At 45.7% G+C, this 18,874-nt stretch overlaps 6 non-coding genes across 6 annotated transcripts; 3 read left to right on the top strand and 3 right to left on the bottom strand.

Annotated features, from left to right (window-relative positions):
* Window positions 1–10,406: 10,406 nt before the first annotated feature.
* trnap-cgg (transfer RNA proline (anticodon CGG)) lies at window positions 10,407–10,497 on the bottom strand. Its single transcript is given in 2 exon segments — window positions 10,407–10,442; window positions 10,462–10,497. It is a non-coding gene; the product is annotated as a tRNA-Pro (tRNA).
* Window positions 10,498–10,676: 179 nt separating this feature from the next.
* Window positions 10,677–10,767, top strand: trnar-ucg (transfer RNA arginine (anticodon UCG)). Its single transcript is given in 2 exon segments — window positions 10,677–10,713; window positions 10,732–10,767. It is a non-coding gene; the product is annotated as a tRNA-Arg (tRNA).
* A 3,142-nt stretch (window positions 10,768–13,909) lies between these two features.
* trnar-ucg (transfer RNA arginine (anticodon UCG)) lies at window positions 13,910–14,000 on the top strand. The gene is given in 2 exon segments: window positions 13,910–13,946; window positions 13,965–14,000. It is a non-coding gene; the product is annotated as a tRNA-Arg (tRNA).
* Window positions 14,001–15,525: 1,525 nt separating this feature from the next.
* trnar-ucg (transfer RNA arginine (anticodon UCG)) lies at window positions 15,526–15,616 on the top strand. Its single transcript is given in 2 exon segments — window positions 15,526–15,562; window positions 15,581–15,616. It is a non-coding gene; the product is annotated as a tRNA-Arg (tRNA).
* Window positions 15,617–16,890: 1,274 nt separating this feature from the next.
* trnap-agg (transfer RNA proline (anticodon AGG)) lies at window positions 16,891–16,980 on the bottom strand. The gene is given in 2 exon segments: window positions 16,891–16,926; window positions 16,945–16,980. It is a non-coding gene; the product is annotated as a tRNA-Pro (tRNA).
* A 1,544-nt stretch (window positions 16,981–18,524) lies between these two features.
* On the bottom strand, window positions 18,525–18,614 carry trnap-agg (transfer RNA proline (anticodon AGG)). Its single transcript is given in 2 exon segments — window positions 18,525–18,560; window positions 18,579–18,614. It is a non-coding gene; the product is annotated as a tRNA-Pro (tRNA).
* Between the last annotated feature and the right edge of the window lie 260 nt (window positions 18,615–18,874).

Genomic DNA, 18,874 nt, shown 5'->3' on the forward strand with positions numbered 1-18,874 from the left:
ACCACCACTTCAGGCAGAGCATTACAGATTATAATAACTCGTAATGTAAAAAAGAAAAACTCCTCATCTCCCCTCTGGTTCTTTTGCCAATTACATTTCGACTGTTGTCCTCTGGGTGATGCCAGGACTGGAGAATTTTGGCTCTGAGGAAAGATTGGATAGGCTGGAGTTGTTTTCTTTGGAACAGAGGAGGCGGAGGTGAGACTTAATTCAGGTGTATGAAATATTGTGGGGCCGAGCTAGAGTGGATAGGAAGCACCCATTTCAGTTAGCAGAGAGGTTTATAACAAGGAGGAATAGATTTAAAGTAATTGGTAGAAGAATTAGAGGGAAGTTGGGGAGAACTTTTTTCACCCAAAGGGTGGTGGGGGTCTGTAACTCTCTACCTGAAATGGTGGTAGAGCAGGAACCCACGTCATATTTGAAAAGTACTTGGATATTCACTTGATGTGCCGTAAACTGCAAGGCTACGGACCAATAGCTGGAAAGTGGGATTAGGCTGGGTCGGTCTTTCAGCCAGAGCCTATCACCCTCCTTCTGTGCTGTAAATTTCTAAGGTTCTTTGAGTCTAAGAGGTACTGAGTTCTCCTAGGTGTCCTGGGCATAGCTGTGTCCGACAGCCAACATCACAGTGGGATCTTGCTGTGCAGAAATCGGCTGCCATGTTTTCCTATATTATAAGCAGTGACTATGCTTCAAAAAGTACTTCATTTTCTGTAAAGCAATTTTTAAAAAATCAACATTGATGGGATGTGGGTGTCGCTGGCAATATCAGAATTTATTGCACATCCCTAATTGCCCTTGAAAAGGTGGTGATGAGCGCCTTTTCGAAACACTGCAGTCCGTGAGGTGAAGGTACCCACGTTGCTTTTAGGGATGGAGATCCCGGATTTTGACCCAGAGACAATGAAGGAACGATGATATATTTCCAAGTCAGGATGGTGCATTCCTTGGAGGGGAACTTGTAGGTGGTGGTGTTCCCATGCACTAACTGCTCTTGTCCTTCTATGAGGTACAGGTCGCGGTTTTGGGAGGTGCTGTGGAAGAAGCTTCAGCACTTGTGTAGCGCGATTGTTACTTTCCACATATCAGCCCAAGCCTGAATGTTGTGCAGGTCTTGCTGCATGCAGGCCAGGATTGATTCATTATCTGATGAGAAGAGAATGGAACTGAACATTGTGCAATCATCACTGAACATCCCCAGGTCAGACCTTATGATAGAAGGAAGGTCATTGATGAAGCAGGTGAAGATTAACTCCTGCAGTGATGTCCCGGTGCTGACATGATTCGCCTCCAACATCCACAAGCATCTTCCTTTATGCTAGGTATGTCTCCAAAAGTCGGCTTTCCCCTGTGTCCACCCACAAGTTCCATTGACTTCAATTTTACTCGGGCTCATTGGTGCAACACTTGGTCTAATGCTGTTTTGCTGCTAAGAGCAATCACTCTCACCTCGCCTTTAGAATTCAGCTCCTTTGTCCATGTTAGAATCAAGGCTGTAATGTGGTCTGGAACCTAGTGGTCCTGTCGGGACTCAAACTGAGCATTGGTGAGCAACTGGGACGTCCGACGGTCGTGAAAGGTGCTATAGGAGTGCAAGTTGTCTTTTTTACTGTTTAAAAACTACTAACATATGCATGATGTTTATTTGTAGGAACAGATGATCATCGAGCTGAAACCTTAACTCTGCCTTCCTCTCCCCACAGATCCTGCCAGGGTGTCCCAGCATGGCCCGTTTATAAATGTTGATATTAAATAAATGGTTCCATCTGCAGTGGGGAAAGAGTAAAAGTGATATCGCTGGCAGTTTCACTGAATGGTGTAATAAAGAAAATAATCTAATAAGTCTTTGCAGTAGTAAGCTTTTTCTAAATTGCTGAACTGGCAGTTGAGATAACCTAAGCGGTAGTGTTAGAACTGCAGACTGTGTCACTTACAGACAATTGCAAATAGTCAGATGTGGAAACCATAAGAGGCCTAGAGGATGTAAGTTCTGTTCTAGCAGGAAAGTAAAACAATGAGTTGGAATTAAAGAGGCCTAGAGAGGCAGGAAAGGAGGACAATGAGTCAGAAGTACAATGTTGATGAGTCCCTATCTCGCATAAGCAAAGATCATAGGTGCAACAACAGCGTGGGGGATAACGGACATAAAGGTTTACGATAATAAAAGTGGTACTTTAATGTTATGCAGCATAGGCAACCAATCAGTGAAGATGCATATGGCCAAGGTCCAATCAGGTGGCAGGAATGAATTCTGAGCGAGCAGGACATATGTGTTTTAATGTATAAAAATGTAGTGTTTGCTGTACCAATTTGGTGAAGTCTGGCTAAGACAGAGCAGATTGTCTCCCCACCAGTGTAATAAAGAAGAGTTGATTATCGATCCGAAAACCTTGTGTCAAGTGTTTGTTTAAAATGCTCCACATCAATTGGCATCACGAACAGGATCCTCACGGACGGGAAGCATGGGCGAGTGAAGCTGAGCCAAAAACGTGAGTACTTTAAAAAGCCACATACAGTTAGGGCAAGGTAACACCGTCTCATGTCCACCGCCCCCTTTTGAATCAAAGAACTAAAACATGTGAATCGATAAGTCAAGCGGTCTTGGGGTGCAGGTGAAATTCGCGGAAGTGCAGGTGTGGTATGTGTTGCAAGTAGTGCGTTAACTTTGGAGAAAAAGTCTAAAGCATAACTCTGACAACTCGAGTTACAAGCAATGCAGAAAGTTTAAGCATACCTCTGACAACTCCAGTTGAAAGTAGTGCTCAGCATACATCTGACAACAAATTACCCGAACAAAATTGTTGCCAGTATGGACTCACTCTGTGAGAGTAAATAAGGGAGATACCTCTGAGAACTGCGGTTGCAAGTAACATCTCACTCTGCGAGAGTAAAGCAAAGATGGTAACTCTGACAACTGTGGTTGCAAGTACTGTCTCACTCTGCAAGAGTAAAGTACGGGACGTACTGCTGGCAACAATTAACCATGGAAAGTGAAGAACTCGAGTGGGGACCGGTGGGGTCTCTGACACACTATTTAGCGGACAAAAATAAAAGATTAATTGACAAAATTGTTAATAAGGATTGGCAACCGAATGACCCACCGGCGAAACAAAGAGAATGGTAAGCTAAAGAAAGAAAATTAAATGAAGAAAAGGCCATCATTTTAGTGGCTCACGCATATTATGAGTTGAGTAGCCGTGCTCGAATTTGGACCAAAAACGGGCGCGAAAATTGTACCGAAGTACCAGTAATGGCAACAGATCCTGTAGCGCCATCAGAGGTGAAAAGAGTATTCAAGGACAGGATAGACTGGGATGCGCTAAGCCAAAAAGGGGCTGAACATGACCTCGACTGTAATGATGGGGATATCCCGCCCCCATATGACGACATAAAAACGGCACCTATTAAGGTGGAATTTATTCCGGGCACCCCGGCGATGCCTACACTGGTAGGGGCATCCCCAGGCACCATTACCATCCCAGCAGTACCAGTTCAGATAAAAAACACTTACGTACCTTTCTCCCCAGGAGATAAATTAAAGTTGCTTCAAATACTGCCGGAACTAAACCCCGACAGAGTAATGCCATATTCTGACAGAAACTAAGAGAAATGAGAATAGGTCAGAACTTCCAAAACCGGGATGCTGATGGAGTAGTGAGGGCAAAAATGAGTGAAGATCTGTGGGGTCAATTAACTCAACAATATAGGGACGGAACATGGTATCAAAATGTAGCCCCTACAAAGCAGCAACGAGATATGGATTATACAGCATTTAGGACCGCTGTTACGCACGTTTTAGGATTTGTACAAGTAAAGTAGGGACAAGTCATTGGAATTAGTCAGGGGAAAGGGGAGTCCGCCCATGACTATGGAGAACGGAAGTGGACTAGTTTTGTAGCCCACTCAGGTATAATAGCACCACAACAAGACAATTTGGCATGTTGTTAAATGTACAAGGAAGGGCTGTGTGGTGCCCATCAGGCCACACTGAAAACTGGATTGGTCACCATGCAGACCTTTGATGAACTGATCAGATGGGCGACCGAGGTAGACAACCAGCAGAAAGTTAAAGTGGCTGCCTTGGAGGAACATATAGCTGCAGTATAGGAGATGGCAGAGCTAAGCGATCTCACAACCATCGGATCAAATCAAAGCTCTGCAGCCCTGCCACATCCAGTCGCGAGTGGTGGTGGACAATTAAACAGTTAACAGGAGGAGGAGGCTCCAAACATATCCCCATCCTCAATGATGGTGGAGCCCAGCACGTGAGTGCAAAAGACATGGCTGAAGCATTTGCAACTATCTTCAGCCAGAAGTGCCGAGTGGATGATTCATCTCGGCCTCCTCCTGAGGTCCCCAGCATCACAGATGCCAGTCTTCAGCCCATTCAATTCACTCCACGTGATGTCAAGAAACGGCTGAAGACAGTGGATACTGCAAAGGCTATGGGCCCTGACAACATTCCGGCAATAGTACTAAAGACTTGTGCTCCAGAACAAGCTGCGCCCCTAGCCAAGCTCTTCCAGTACAGCTACAACACTGGCATCTACCCGGCAATGTGGAAAATTGCCCAAGTATGTCCTGTCTACAAAAAGCAGGACAAATCCGACCCAGCCAATTACCGTCCCATCAGTCTACTCTCAATCATCAGCAAAGTGATGGAAGGTGTCCTTGACAGTGCCATGAAGCGGCACTTACTCAGCAATAACCTGCTAACTGATGCCCAGTTTGGGTTCCGCCAGGGCCACTCAGCTCCTGACCTCATTACAGCCTTGGTCCAAACATGGACAAAAGAGCTGAACTCAAGAGGTGATGTGAGAGTGACTGCCCTTGACATCAAGGCAGCATTTAATCGAGTGTGGCATCAAGGAGCCCTAGCAAAACGGAAGTCAATGGGAATCAAGGGGAAAACTCCCCATTGGTTAGAATCATACTTAGCACAAAGGAAGTTGGCTGTGGTTCTTGGAGGTCATTCATCTCAATCACATGACATCACTGCAGGAGTTCCTCAGGGCAGTGTCCTAGGCCCAACCATCTTCAGCTGTTTCATCAATGACCCTCCCTCCATCATAAGGTCAGAAGTGGTGATGTTCGCTGATGATTGCACACTGTTCAGCACCATTCGAGACTCGTCAGATACTGACACAATCCGTGTCCATATGCAGCAAGACCTGGACAACATTCAGACTTGGGCTGGCAAGTAACATTCGCACCACACAACTGCCACGCAATGACCATCTCCAACAAGCGAGACTCTAACCATCTCCCCTTGACATTCAATGGCATTACCATCGCTGAATCCCCCACTATCAACGTTCTAGGGGTTACCATTGATCAGAAACTGAACTGGACCAGCCATGTAAATACTGTGGCTACAAGAGCAGGCCAGAGGCTGGGAATTCTGCGGCGAGTGTCTCACCTCCTGACTCCCCAAAGCCTTTCCACCATCTATAAGGCACAAGTCGGGAGTGTGATGGAATACTCTCCACTTGCCTGGATGAGTGCAGCTCCAACAACACTCAAGAAGCTCGACACCATTCAAGATAAGGCAGCCCGCTTGATTGGCACTCCATCCACCACCTTCAACATTCACTTCCTCCACCACCAGCGCACTGTGGCTGCAGTGTGTACCATCTACAAGATGCACTGCAGCAACTCGCCAAAGCTCCTTCAACAGCACCTTCCAAACCCGCGACCTCTACCACTTAGAAGGACAAGGGCAGCAGACGCATCGGAACATCACCACCTACAAGTTCCCCACCAAGCCACACACCATCCGGACTTGGACCTGTATCGCCGGTCCTTCACTGCCGCTGGGCCAAAATCCTGGAACTCCCTTCCGAACAGCATTGTGGGAGTACCTACACCATATGGACTGTACCAGTTCAAGAATGCGGCTCACCACCATCTTCTCAAGGGCAATTAGGGATAAGCACTAAAGGCAGGCCAACCAGCTAGCGACGCGCACATCCCATCAATGAATAATAAAAAAAAATGTCAGTTTTAAATGCAATAGGCTTTGGCACAAGAGTTATGAGTGGTCAGTTGTTAATGACTTCTTTTTGCGAGCAGTTTCCTTGAATCTGCTCACAATTCTCCCCTTAAAAAGAGGCGCAGTATCATCAGCGGCCGCGTGGCCTAATGGATAAGGCGTCTGACGTCAGTTGTGAGTTTTAACAGTTATCAGAAGATTCCAGGTTTGAGTCTTGCCGCGGTCGTTTAATTAAGTGGGCGACACTTTATCTGTTCTGAATCTGGCTTCAAACCGAACATCTTTGACAGTCCCTCAACTGAAGCAACGGAAGGACTTTTGCTTACATTAAGCTGATTGTTCATTTTCAACATTATAGATCTGTGTGCACGGGCAGGATAAGCGGTGAAGTGGACTTTCTTTCAGGGTATTTCTGCTTAGATGCAAAAGGCAGGAAATGGATTGGCTGAGAGCAGTGTATGTTTGAGACGAGGTGGCCGAGAGGTTAAGGCGATGGACTGTTAATCCATTGTGCTCTGTACGCGAGGGTTTGGATCCCATCCTCGTCGTTTTTACGTTTGATGCTGGTACACTTTCCGAGCATTTAACTGAATATTGCCTAAAATAAGCTTTGAAATGCAATTTCGTCAGAACCGCCCTGGTGCTCCTGGACTGTGCACCATGCATTACTCATATCTTGTTAAAATTAAAAGAGACCACTGCAATTCTTCAACTTCTTGAATGAAGGTGGAGCAGAGATCGCGATTCGGAGATTGTCGAACTCCTCCTTTCTTCTGCTGAGATTGTCACCGAATGAAAGAATAGCGGGACCAGAGCCAAATGATTAGGGAGCAGAAATTATATTTCTCCTTTAGGAGGCAATGTAATTTCAAAAATATTTATCAACCTTAATGACGAGATTTTCTGTTTTAGTGTCTTTGGTTGAGAGATACATAATGGGTGAGAAATCCTCGTTCTTTTCGGCATTCTCTCATGGGATCAGAGGGCCCGATTTAACGTCTTACTAGAAAGACGGAGGCACCAACAGTGCAGCACTGGAGTGTCAGCCTGGATTATGTGCTCAAGTCTCTGGAGCGGTGCTTGACTTTGCTGCCGCTGAGCCACGGCTGACACCAACACTCAGTTCATTTGGCTGGAGAGAAATGACGGAGATAAAGGGAAAAATTAAAATGGAAAAATCTTCCATTTGTTGTCCAACAGAAAATCGGGCATCGTAATCGGCCGCCTAATATAGAATCAGTCCGTTTGATATTGCCATCGATTTCATAAGCATTGAAAATCAGGCCTGTCTAGAATGGAATGGGTCGTGGTCAGTTGTTCATCACTCTGGGAAATTATAATGGAGTAAACCTTCAATTTGTCGTCCAACAGAAGAGCAGGCATTGTAATCGGCCGCCTATTATAGAAACAGTCCGATTTATGTTGCCATCGATTTCATAAGCATTGAAAATCAGGCCTGTCTTTAATGGAATGGGTCGTGGTCATAGTCATAGAGTCATAGAGTAATACAGCACGGATAGAGGCCCTTCGGCCCATCGTGTCCATGCCGGCCATCAAGCCCTGTCTAATCTAATCCCATATTCCAGCATTTGGCCCGTAGCCTTGTATGCTATGGCATTTCAAATGCTCATCCAAATGCTTCTTAAATGTTGTGAGGGTTTCTGCCTCCACAACCCTTTCAGGCAGTGAGTTCCAGACTCCAACCACCCTCTGGGTGAAAAAGTTCTTTCTCAAATCCCCTCTAAACCTCCCGCCCTTTACCTTGAATCTATGCCCCCTAGTTATTGACCCCTCTACTAAGGGGAAAAGCTCCTCAGCATCCATCCTATCTATGCCCCTCACAATTTTGTACACCTCAATCATGTCCCCCCTCAGCCTCCTCTGCTCCAAGGAAAACAAACCCAATCTGCCCAGTCTCTCTTCATAGCTGAAGCGCTCCAGCCCTGGTAACATCCTGGTGAACCTCCTCTGCACCCTCTCTAACGCGATCACATCTTTCCTGTAGTGTGGCGACCAGAACTGCACACAGTATTCCAGCTGTGGCCTAACCAGTGTTTTATACAGCTCCATCATAACCTCCTTGCTCTTATATTCTATGCCTCGGCTAATGAAGGCAAGTATCCCATATGCCTTTTTTACCACCTTATCCACCTGTTCCGCCGCCTTCAGGGATCTGTGTACCTGCACACCCAGATCCCTCTGACCCTCCGTCTTGCCTAGGGTCTTTCCCTTCATTGTGTATTCCCTTGCCTTGTTAGACCCCCCAAAGTGCATCACCTCGCACTTTTCCGGGTTAAATTCCATTTGCCACTGTTCCGCCCATCTGACCAACCCATCTATATCGTTCTGCAGACTGAGGCTACCCTCCTCGCTATTTACCACCCTACCAATTTTAGTATCATCCGCGAATTTACTGATCATACCCTTTACATTCATATCCAAGTCATTAATGTAGACCACAAACAGCAAGGGACCCAGCACCGATCCCTGTGGTACCCCACTGGCCACAGGTTTCCAGTCACAAAAACAACCTTCGACCATCACCCTCTGCCTTCTGCCACTAAGCCAGTTTTGTATCCAATGTGCCAAGGCACCCTGGATTCCATGGGCTCTTACCTTCTTGACCAGTCTCCTGTGCGGGACTTTATCGAAGGCCTTACTGAAATCCATGTATACCACATCCACTGCGTTACCCTCATCCACACACCTAGTCACCCCCTCAAAAAATTCAATCAAATTAGTCAGACATGATCTTCCCTTGACAAAGCCATGTTGACTATCCCTGATTAATCCTTGCCTCTCCAAGTGGAGACAAATTTTGTCCCTCAGGATTTTTTCCAGTAATTTTCCTACCACTGATGTTAGGCTCACTGGCCTGTAGTTCCCCGGTTTTTCCCTACTACCCTTCTTGAATAATGGTACTACATTAGCGGTTCTCCAGTCCTCTGGCACATCCCCTGTGGCCAGAGAGGTCCTGAATATATGTGTTAGAGCCCCCGCAATCTCCTCCTTTGCCTCACACAGCAGCCTGGGGTACATTTCATCCGGGCCTGGGGATTTATCCATTTTTAGGCCAGCTAAAACCGCCAATACCTCCTCCCTCTCGATGTTAATATGTTCGAGCATATCACAGTCCCCCCGCCCTATTTCTATGTCTACATCGTCCTTCTCCATAGTGAAAACAGATGCAAAAAATTCATTTAGAACCCCTCCTACATCTTCCGGCTCCACACACAGATTGCCACTTTTGTCCCTAATGGGCCCTATTTTTTCCCTAGTTATCCTTTTACCCTTAATATACTTATAAAACATCTTCGGATTTTCCTTTATTTTGCTCGCCAGTGTTATTTCATGGCCCCTCCTTGATCTCCTAATTTCTTTTTTAAGTATCCCCCTGCACTTTTTGTACTCCTCTAGGGCTTCCTCCGTCTTTAGCCTTTTGTATCTACCAAAAGCCCTCCTTTTTTTCCAAATCCATTCCCGTATATCCCCTGACATCCACGGTTCCCTGTGGTTTTTGGAACCACTCTTGACATTTATGGGAACATGTTGCCCTTGTATGATCTCAATCTCCCTTCTGAAAGCCTCCCATTGCTCCGATGCGGATTTTCCTACAAGTAGCTGATCCCAGTCCATTTTGGCCAGATCCTGCCTTATCCTATTAAAATCGGCCTTCCCCCAATTTAGAACCTTTATTTCCGGCCCATCCCTGTCCTTTTCCATGACCACCTTAAATCTTACCATATTATGGTCACTATCACCAAAGTGCTCACCTACTAGCACTTTTTCCACTTGGCCGGCCACATTCCCTAGAATTAGGTCCAGTACCGCCCCCTCTCTTGTAGGACTTTCTACATGCTGGCTCAAAAAGCTCTCCTGGATGCACTTTAAGAATTCTACACCCTCTGAGCCTTTCACACTTTGACTATCCCAGTTAATATTGGGGAAGTTGAAATCCCCCATTATTATTACCCTATAATTTGCACATTTCTCTAAGATTTGCCTACATATCTGTTCCTCTATTTCCCCCTGACTGTTTGGAGGCCTATAGTACACTCCCAGCAAAGTGCTTGCCCCTTTTTTGTTTTTAAGCTCCACCCATATGGCCTCATTAGAGGACCCTGCTAATATATCATCCCTCCTTACTGCAGTAATTGACTCCTTAATTAATATTGCGACACCCCCTCCTCTTATACCTCCCCCTCTGTCTCGCCTGAAGATTCCGTACCCCGGAATATTGTTCCGTTGTTAATCACTCTGGGTCTGTTTAAACCGGGAGTGCTCACAGTCCCGGATCATTCTGTGTCTGTTTAAAATGGCAGAGCTCACATGACCGGATCATTCCGTTTTTGTCAAAGCAGAGCGATTTCAGCTTTCATGACTGAGGTGTTGAGTTTAACTAAATGTGACGGGGCTCGTCCGGGATTTGAACCCGGGACCTCTCGCATATGTAAGCCAGAGCAATTCCCGAAGCGATAATCATACCCCTAGACCAACGAGCCGCCGATGTTATGTTTCAAGTTGCATTGCGATTCCCTGCGCTGGTGCAAACCCAGCTCGCAGAAGTCCTGTTCATTCAGTTAAATATGTTTATCTTTTCCTCAATCCGCTTCATTTTGCGAGCATTTTACTTGAATCTGCTCACAATTCTCCCCATAAAAAGAGATACAGCCGCATCAGTGGCCGCGTGGCCTAATGGATAAGGCGTCTGACTTCGGTTGCGAGGTTTTTCAGTTATCAGACGATTGCAGGTTCGAGTCCTGCCGCGGTCGTTCAATTAACTGGGCGACACTTTTTCTGTTCTGAATCTGGCTTCAAACCGACCATTTTTGACAGTACCTCAACTGAAGCAGCGGAAGGCCTTTTGCTTACATTAAGCTGATTGTACATTTTCAACATTGTAGATCTGTGTGCATGGGCAGGATAAGCGGTGAAGTGGACTTTCTTTCAGGGTATTTCTGCTTAGATGCAAAAACCAGGATATGGAATGGCTGAGAGCAGTGCATGGTTGAGACGAGGTGGCCGAGAGGTTGAGGCGATGGACTGTTCATCGAGAATGCGGATCCCATCCTCGTCGTTATTACGTTTGATCCTGGTACCCTTTCCGAGCTTTTCACTGAAACTTGCCTAAAATAAACTTTCAAATGCAATTTCGTCAGAATCGCCCTGGTGCTCCTGGTCTGTGCCCCATGCATTACTCATATCTTGTTAAAATTAAAAGAGACCACTGCAATTCTTCAACATCTTGAATGAATGTGGAGCAGTGATCGTGATTCGGAGATTGTCGAACTCCTCCTTTCTTCTGCTGAGATTGTCACCGAATGAAAGAGTAGCGGGACCAGAGGCAATTGTTTAGGGAGCAGAAACTTAAATTTCTCCTTTAGGTGGCAATGTAATTTCAAAAATATTTATCAACCTTAATGAAGAGATTTTCTGTTTTAGTGTCTTTGGTTGAGAGCTAAATAATGGGCGAGAAATCCTCGTTCTTTTCGGCATACTCTCATGGGATCGGAGGGCCAGATTTAACGTCTTACAAGCAAGACGGGGGCACCAACAGTGCAGCACTACCTCAGTCCTGCACTGGAGTGTCAGCCTGGATTATGTGCTCAAGTCTCTGGAGTGCTGCTTGACTTTGCTGCCGCTGAGCCACGGCTGACACCTACACTCAGTTCATTTGGCTGGAGAGAAATGACGGAGATAAATGGAAAAATTATCATGGAGTAAACCTTAATTTGTCGTCCAACAGAAGAGCGGGCATTATAATCGGCCGCCTATTATAGAAACAGTCCGATTTATGTTGCCATCGATTTCCTAAGCATTGAAAATCAGGCCTCTCTTTAATGGAATGGGTCGTGGTCAGTTGTTAATCACTCTGGGTCTGTTTAAACCGGGAGTGCTCATCGTCCCGAATCATTCTGTGTCTGTTTAAATTGCAGAGCTCACATGACCGGATCATTCCGTTTTTGTCAAAGCAGAGCGATTTCAGCTTTCATGACTGAGGTGTTGAGTTTAACTAAATGTGACGGGGCTCGTCCGGGATTTGAACCCGCGACCTCTTGCATGTTTAAGCCAGAGAAATATCCCTGAGCGATAATCATACCCCTAGACCAACGAGCCGCCGATGTTATGTTTCAAGTTGCATTGCGATTCCCTGCGCTGGTGCAAACCCAGCTCGCAGAAGTCCTGTTCATTCAGTTAAAATATGTTTATCTTTTCCTCAATCCGCTTCTTTTTGCGCGCATTTTAATTGAATCTGCTCACAATTCTCCCCATAAAAAGAGGTACAGCCGCATCAGTAGCCGCGTGGCCTAATGGATAAGGCGTCTGACTTCGGTTGCGAGGTTTTTCAGTTATCAGACGATTGCAGGTTCGAGTCCTGCCGCGGTCGTTCAATTAACTGGGCGACACTTTATCTGTTCTGAATCTGGCTTCAAACCGACCATTTTTGACAGTCCCTCAACTGAAGCAGCGGAAGGCCTTTTGCTTACATTAAGCTGATTGTACATTTTCAACATTGTAGATCTGTGTGCATGGGCAGGATAAGCGGTGAAGTGGACTTTCTTTCAGGATATTTCTGCTTAGATGCAAAAACCAGGAAATGGAATGGCTGAGAGCAGTGCATGGTTGAGACGAGGTGGCCGAGAGGTTGAGGCGATGGACTGTTCATCGAGAATGCGGATCCCATCCTCGTCGTTATTACGTTTGATCCTGGTACCCTTTCCGAGCCTTTCACTGAAACTTGCCTAAAATAAACTTTCAAATGCAATTTCGTCAGAATCGCCCTGGTGCTCCTGGTCTGTGCCCCATGCATTACTCATATCTTGTTAAAATTAAAAGAGACCACAGCAATTCTTCAACATCTTGAATGAATGTGGAGCAGTGATCGTGATTCGGAGATTGTCGAACTCCTCCTTTCTTCTGCTGAGATTGTCACCGAATGAAAGAGTAGCGGGACCAGGGGCAAATGTTTAGGGAGCAGAAACATAAATTTCTCCTTTAGGTGGCAATGTAATTTCAAAAATATTTATCAACCTTAATGAAGAGATTTTCTGTTTTAGTGTCTTTGGTTGAGAGCTAAATAATGGGCGAGAAATCCTCGTTCTTTTCGGCATACTCTCATGGGATCGGAGGGCCCGGTTTAACGTCTTACAAGTAAGACGGGGGCACCAACAGTGCAGCACTACCTCAGTCCTGCACTGGAGTGTCAGCCTGGATTATGTGCTCAAGTCTCTGGAGTGCTGCTTGACTTTGCTGCCGCTGAGCCACGGCTGACACCTACACTCAGTTCATTTGGCTGGAGAGAAATGACGGAGATAAATGGAAAAATTATAATGGAGTAAACCTTCAATTTGTCGTCCAACAGAAGAGCGGGCATTGTAATCGGCCGCCTATTATAGAAACAGTCCGATTTATGTTGCCATCGCTTTCTTAAGCATTGAAAATCAGGCCTGTCTTTAATGGAATGGGTCGTGGTCAGTTGTTAATCACTCTGGGTCTGTTTAAACCGGGAGTGCTCACAGTCCCGGATCATTCTGTGTCTGTTTAAAATGGCAGAGCTCACAGCCCCGGATCATTCCGTTTTTTTTAAAGTAGAGCGATTTCAGCTTTCATGACTGAGGTGTTGAGTTTAACTAAATGCGACTGGGCTCGTCCGGGATTTGAACCCGGGACCTCTCGCATTTTAAGCCACAGAAATTCCCTAAGCGAGAATCATACCCCCTGGACCCACGAGCCGCCGATGTTATGTTTCAAGTTGCATTGCGCTTCCCTGCGCTGGTGCAAACCCAGCTCGCAGAAGTCCTGTTCATTCAGTTAAAATATGTTTATCTTTTCCTCAATCCGCTTCTTTTTGCGCGCATTTTACTTGAATCTGCTCACAATTCTCCCCATAAAAAGAGATACAGCCGCATCAGTGGCCGCGTGGCCTAATGGATAAGGCGTCTGACTTCGGTTGCGAGGTTTTTCAGTTATCAGACGATTGCAGGTTCGAGTCCTGCCGCGGTCGTTCAATTAACTGGGCGACACTTTTTCTGTTCTGAATCTGGCTTCAAACCGACCATTTTTGACAGTCCCTCAACTGAAGCAGCGTACGGCCTTTTGCTTACATTAAGCTGATTGTACATTTTCAACATTGTAGATCTGTGTGCATGGGCAGGATAAGCGGTGAAGTGGACTTTCTTTCAGGGTATTTCTGCTTAGATGCAAAATCCAGGAAATGGAATGGCTGAGAGCAGTGCATGGTTGAGACGAGGTGGCCGAGAGGTTAAGGCGACGGACTGTTAATCGAGAATGCGGATCCCGTCCTCGTCGTTATTACGTTTGATACTGGTACCCTTTCCGAGCTTTTAACTGAAACTTGCCTGAAATAAACTTTCAAATGCAATTTCGTCAGAATCGCCCTGGTGCTCCTGGTCTGTGCCCCATGCATTACTCATATCTTGTTAAAATTAAAAGAGACCACTGCAATTCTTCAACCTCTTGAATGAATGTGGAACAGTGATCGTGATTCGGAGATTGTCGAACTGCTCCTTTCTTCTGCTGAGATTGTCACCGAATGAAAGAGTAGCGGGACCAGAGGCAAATGTTTAGGGAGCAGAAACATAAATTTCTCCTTTAGGAGGCAATGTAATTTCAAAAATATTGATCAACCTTAATGAAGAGATTTTCTGTTTTAGTGTCTTTGGTTGAGAGCTAAATAATGGGCGAGAAATCCTCGTTCTTTTCGGCATACTCTCATGGGATCGGAGGGCCCGGTTTAACGTCTTACTAGCAAGACGGGGGCACCAACAGTGCAGCAGTACCTCAGTACTGCACTGGAGTGTCAGCCTGGATTATGTGCTCAAGTCTCTGGAGTGCTGCTTGACTTGGCTGCAGCTGAGCCACGGCTGACACCTACACTCAGTTCATTTGGCTGGAGAGAAATGACGGAGATAAATGGAAAAATTATCATGGAGTAAACCTTAATTTGTCGTCCAACAGAAGAGCGGGCATTATAATCGGCCGCCTATTATAGAAACAATCCGATTTATGTTGCCATCGCTTTCTTAAGCATTGAAAATCAGGCCTGTCTTTAATGGAATGGGTCGTCGTCAGTTGTTAATCACTCTGGGTCTGTTTAAACCGGGAGTGCTCACAGTCCCGGATCATTCTGTGTCTGTTTAAAATGGCAGAGCTCACAGTCCCGGATCATTCCGTTTTTTTTAAAGTAGAGCGATTTCAGCTTTCATCACTGAGGTGTTGAGTTTAACTAAATGTGACTGGGCTTGTCCGGGATTTGAACCCGGGATCTCTCACATTTTAAACCACAGAAATTTCCTAAGCGAGAATCATACCCCCTGGACCCACGAGCCGCCGATGTTATGTTTCAAGTTGCATTGCGATTCCCTGCGCTGGTGCAAACCCAGCTCGCAGAAGTCCTGTTCATTCAGTTAAAATATGTTTATCTTTTCCTCAATCCGCTTCTTTTTGCGAGCATTTTACTTGAATCTGCTCACAATTCTCCCCATAAAAAAAGATACAGCCGCATCAGTGGCCGCGTGGCCTAATGGATAAGGCGTCTGACTTCGGTTGCGAGGTTTTTCAGTTATCAGACGATTGCAGGTTCGAGTCCTGCCGCGGTCGTTCAATTAACTGGGCGACACTTTTTCTGTTCTGAATCTGGCTTCAAACCGACCATTTTTGACAGTCCCTCAACTGAAGCAGCGCAAGGCCTTTTGCTTACATTAAGCTGATTGTACATTTTCAACATTGTAGATCTGTGTGCATGGGCAGGATAAGCGGTGAAGTGGACTTTCTTTCAGGGTATTTCTGCTTAGATGCAAAAACCAGGAAATGGAATGGCTGAGAGCAGTGCATGGTTCAGACGAGGTGGCCGAGAGGTTAAGGTGATGGACTGTTAATCTAGCAGTGCTCTGTACGCGAGAATGCGAATCCAATCCTCGTCGTTATTACGTTTGATACTGGTACCCTTTCCGTGCTTTTAACTGAAACTTGCCTAAAATAAACTTTCAAATGCAATTTCGTCAGAATCGCCCTGGTGCTCCTGGTCTGTGCCCCATGCATTACTCATATCTTGTTAAAATTAAAAGAGACCACTGCAATTCTTCAAATTATTGAATGAATGTGGAGCACTGATCGTGATTCGGAGATTGTCGAACTCCTCCATTCTTCTGCTGGGATTGTCACCGAATGAAAGAGTAGCGGGAACAGAGGCAAATGTTTAGGGGAGCAGAAACATAAATTTCTCCTTTAGGAGGCAATGTAATTTCAAAAATATTTATCAACCTTAATGAAGAGATTTTCTGTTTTAGTGTCTTTGGTTGAGAGCTAAATAATGGGCGAGAAATCCTCGTTCTTTTCGGCATACTCTCATGGAATCGGAGGGCCCGGTTTAACGTCTTACTAGCATGACGGGGGCACCAACAGTGCAGCACTACCTCAGTACTGCACTGGAGTGTCAGCCTGGATTATGTGCTCAAATCTCTGGAGTGCTGCTTGACTTTGCTGCCGCAGAGTCACGGCTGACACCTACACTCAGTTCATTTGGCTGGAGAGAAATGACGGAGATAAAAGAAAAAATTATAATAGAGTAAACCTTCAATTTGTCGTCCAACAGAAGAGCGGGCATTGTAATCGGCCGCCTATTATAGAAACAGTCCGATTGATGTTGCCATCGATTTCATAAGCATTGAAAATCAGGACTGTCTTTAATGGAATGGGTCGTGGTCAGTTGTTAATCACTCTGGGTCTGTTTAAACCGGGAGTGCTCACAGTCCCGGATCATTCTGTGTCTGTTTAAAATGCCAGAACTCACAGTCCCGGATCATTCAGTTTTTTTTAAAGTAGAGCGATTTCAGCTTTCATGACTGAGGTGTTGAGTTTAACTAAATGCGACTGGGCTCGTCCGGGATTTGAACCCGGGACCTCTCGCATTTTAAGCCACAGAAATTTCCTAAGCGAGAATCATACCCCTAAACCAACGAGCCGCCGGTGTTACGTTCCAAGTTGCATTGCGATTCCCTGCGCTGGTGCAAACCCAGCTCGCAGAAGTCCTGTTCATTCAGTTAAAATATGTTTATCTTTTCCTCAATCCGCTTCCTTTTGCTAGCATTTTTACTTGAATCTGCTCACAATTCTCCCCATAAAAAGGGGTGCAGCAGCATCAGTGGCTGCGTGGCCTAATGGATAAGGCGTCTGATTTAAATTGCGAGGTTTTTCAGTTATCAAACGATTGCAGGTTCGAGTCTTGCTGCGTTCGTTCAATTAACTGGGCGACACCTTTTCTGTTCCGAATCTGGCTTCAAACCGACCATTTTTGACAGTCCCTCAATTGAAGCAGTGGAAGGCCTTTTGCTTACATTAAGCTGATTGTACATTTTCAACATTGTTGATCTGGGTGCACGGGCAGGATAAGCGGTGAAGTGGACTTTCTTTCAGGGTATTTCTGCTTAGATGCAAAAAGCAGGAAATGAAATGGCTGAGAGCAGTATATGGTTGAGTCGAGGTGGCCGAAAGGTTAAGGCGATAGACAGTTAATTTATTGCCGATCTGTACGCGAGGGTTCAGCTCCCATCCTCGTCGTTATTACGTTTGATACTGGTACACTTTCCGAGCATTTAACTGAATCTTGTCTAAAATAAGCTTTCAAATGCAATTTCGTCAGAGGCGCTCTGGTGCTCCTGGTCTGTGCCCCATGCATTACTCATATCTTGTTAAAATTAAGAGAGACCACTGCAATTCTTCAACTTCTTGAATGAAGTTGGAGCAGTGATCGCGATTCGGAGATTGTCGAACTCCTCCTTTCTTCTGCTGAGATTGTCACCGAATTAAAGAGTAGCGGGACCAGAGCCAAATGATTAGGGAGCAGAAACATAAATTTCTCCTTTAGGAGGCAATGTAATTTCAGAAATATTTATCAACCTTAATGACGAGATTTTCTGCTTTAGTGTCTTTGGTTGAGATATAAATAATGGGCGAGACATCCTCGTTCTTTTCGGCATACTCTCATGGGATCCGAGGGCCCGGTTTAACGTCTTACTAGAAAGACGGAGGCACCAACAGTGCAGCACTACGTCATTACTGCACTGGACTGTCTGCCTGGATTATCTGCTCAAGTCTCTGGAGTGGTGCTTGACTTTGCTGCCGCTGAGCCACGGCTGACACCTAGACTCAGTTCATTTGGCTGGAGAGAAATGACGGAGATAAAGGGAAAATTACAATGGAGTAAACTTTCAATTTGTCACCCAACAGAAAAGCGGGCATCGTAATCGGCCGCCTGTTATAGAAACAGTCCGATTTATGTTGCCATCGATTTCATAAGCATTGAAAATCAGGCCTGTCTATAATGGAATGGGTCGTGGTCAGTTGTTAATCACTCTGGGTCTGTTTAAAAAGAGAGTGCTCACAGTCCCGGATCATTCTGTTTCTGTTTGAAATGGCAGAGCTCACAGTCCCGGATCATTCCGTTTTTTTTAAATGAGAACGATTGCAGTTTTCATGACCGAGGTGTTGAATTCAACGAAATGTGGCGGGGCTCGTCCGGGATTTGAACCCGGGACCTCTCGCAATTTAAGCCATGGAAATTCCCTAAGCGAGAATCATACCCCTAGACCAACGAGCCGCCGATGTTATGTTTTAAGTTGCATTGCGATTCCCTGCGCTGGTGCAAACCCAGCTCGCAGAAGTCCTGTTCATTCAGTTAAAATGTTTAACTTTTCCTCAATCCGCTTCTTTTTGCGAGCAGTTTCCTTGAATCTGCTCACAATTCTCCCCATAAAAAGAAGCTCAGCAGCATCTGCGGCTGCGTGGCCTAATGGGTAAGGCGTCTGAATTCGGTTAGCGAGTTTTTCAGTTATCAGAAGATTGCAGGTTCGAGTCCTG

Source organism: Somniosus microcephalus, unplaced genomic scaffold, assembly GCF_052327205.1.
Source record: "Somniosus microcephalus isolate GS21.2 unplaced genomic scaffold, FLI_Smic_1.0 unresolved_chr1, whole genome shotgun sequence".
Lineage (NCBI taxonomy): Eukaryota > Metazoa > Chordata > Chondrichthyes > Squaliformes > Somniosidae > Somniosus > Somniosus microcephalus.